Raw genomic sequence first — 2,658 nt, 5'->3', positions numbered from 1 at the left:
TAAACACGCTCATGACAAAGTAAGACATGAGATATGCTGGCCCCAGACTTTTACGTAAAGAGACATCCATAAAACTGACAGGAACAAAACAAAAGATTATATTTTGAAGCATATTTCCTGGATTATGTAAAATAACTAATAGTTAAGATGCTCTTTTTGATTTCTTTTGGCACAGAAGCTCTTGATTCATCATCACAGGGCTGTATTACACAAACAAAAGCCTCCCAAGCCCACAGCCTGCATGTAAGTCATGTGACCAGAGTTGGCGGCCTCTGTGAACTACACCTGAACTTAGTTAAATGGAAACAGACCAAACACATAGTGTGCGTCAGGATGAAAGCATCCCTCTGGAGAGCTCTTAGTGAGGCTTTTGAGTAAAGGATGTGGGTTATCGAGCAACACAGGAGAGCTGAAAAACAGTTTTCTAAGTGATTGAGCAAACATCTCGCTCTAAAACCTCACATCTCAGGACACCAATTTTCACCTCATTCTTAGTTTATTAAAGAGGAACCGTCACTTTGCTACAGAGGTCACTGGTACATGGAACCCTCATTATACTGATGTTCATAGGTTACTTGCATGTGTACAGCTTTTATGTCTGTATCTCAGGCTAACATCAAACAGAGGATAAAAATAAAACTTTTAGTGTGACTGTATTATTGTGCGGGCAGTTTCTCTTAAAGTTAACCATAAGAAAACAAAAGCTGCTTTGAAAAAAGCACTAAAAACACAATTGAAACAGAGCTCACAACATATTCATACAAAAGTCTTCTGAAAGAGTGCGTAGAGAGGGTGTGTGAGGCAAAACCACAACAACCATCATCCTACACATGACCTGCTACTGAACCATAAAGATAGGTGTGTGTGTGTTTATACTGCACTTGTATGTTGTACTCTGGAGAGTTGGCGAAAGAGTTGAAAGAGAAATGAGCATGTAAGGGAATAGCCAGTTTGTGTTTGTGCCTCTCACACAGAAGCCAAGAAGAGTAATTGCCTGCTCAACACCTCAGAGGTGAAAGGTTGACTAGGGATGTGGGGGGTGGTTGCATAGCCTGCTGTAATTAGCCTGCTAAAGGACAAATGAGGCTTTCACCAAATAAGTGCAACCATGTCAGATTTGGAGCCTTACAGAATATTGAATTATGGCTGAAGATCCTGTAGGAAACAACGTGCTATGCAAAGCTTTGACTGTTATGTCTGTGGTGCTTGTTTTTCATAATACATACAGCTTCAAGTGGCACATCAGTTTGAGAGACTGTAATACACTCTTAACTCATTCCATAAAGTATAGCTAATTGAGAAAAGGGCATCTGGGAGTAACTTGCTTTAAAGGAGGATTCATACATAGAGCAATGTGCAGCACAGCTGCCCTCATGACTGGATTTAGTGTATTGTGAATCATTTCATCAAAATAATGAAAACTGCAAAGTGACCTGTTTTCAATTGTCTCAAAGCCTCGAGGAAAACAGCGATTTTGCACAATTTCTCAATCCGACAGGCCTACCATATATGGCATCTGGACAGGGTGAAATGTACTTCTCCTGTTTGATTAGACCAGGTTTCATATAACAGTACGTTCAGAGCAACACCCCCCCTTTCTGCCACTGCTCTGCTGCTGGGCTTGGATGAGCCAGACTGGACTGAGATTGAACTGAGCCGAGGAATTCCAACATCTGGCTTGTATCTACAGCTTACGGTCATTTGGATGCAGTTGATAGTTTCCAGTAGATCCACAAAGACTGAATTGTTCTGGGTTTGGGCCTCGTCTGCCTTGGACTCAGAGGGCGTGGTGCTCTGGCGCCTGACTGCCACAGCTGGGCCTGTCTGTCAAATCCTCATGTGACACAAGACTGACTTATCCTCAGCGTGAGAATTGGGAGAAGGATTGGGGTGGTCACCGCATTACTGCAGGGGCTTTGATGAAATGGGAGAATGTGTATTTGAGCTTTAAATCACCACATTAGTTATATTAAAAAAAAGAGGCTTTGTAGAGAAATTTCATTTTTCACAGCTTTTAACTACATTAGCTGAGGCAAAGGAAATCATTACGCAGAACTCTTTCACAGACCAAGAGATGACAAACACTTGCAGTCAGCTCAATCACACTCCGGTGCCTCTCCTCCCCCACCAAGGTCCCACACTACACTGCAAGTTTGACAATTGGGTTCAACACCAGGTCAAGCTCTGGGTTTGACAATGGGCCAACCAGTCTTCAATTGGAGTAAAGCAGACAGCTTTCCCACAAAGAGCTCAGTCACACAGAGGGGATTCTGGCTTCATGGCCTCTCCTATTTAAACCACGCTGAGTGGAATTAAAGAAAACGTTGTAGGAGAGTGAAAATCTCCTATAATGTTAGGTCTGTAAGTGTCAGCGTTACTGTTGCCACTCTTACTGTTGTTGCTAGCTATGGACACTATCAGTTTCAATGTTGGAAGTTTACTAAAACTGTTCATTCCAAGAGGCGAGCCAAGTGACCTTTATTTCCTTTTGATAACTTTGTTTTTGTCCCTCTTAAACTAAACTTGGCTCGACTGATATGGAATGAATATGTCACGGAGCATGTGCAGAGAGTGTGTGAAACTCTTAATGTTTACCTGGTTGTGCTGATTCACATCCTGTCCCCCTTAAAAGACGCATTACTTTGTTAAACATTCTGT

Source organism: Aulonocara stuartgranti (assembly GCF_965226115.1).
Source record: "Aulonocara stuartgranti genome assembly, chromosome: 5".
In the NCBI taxonomy this organism is placed as follows: domain Eukaryota; kingdom Metazoa; phylum Chordata; class Actinopteri; order Cichliformes; family Cichlidae; genus Aulonocara; species Aulonocara stuartgranti.
Note: the sequence above shows the minus strand (reverse complement) of the source record.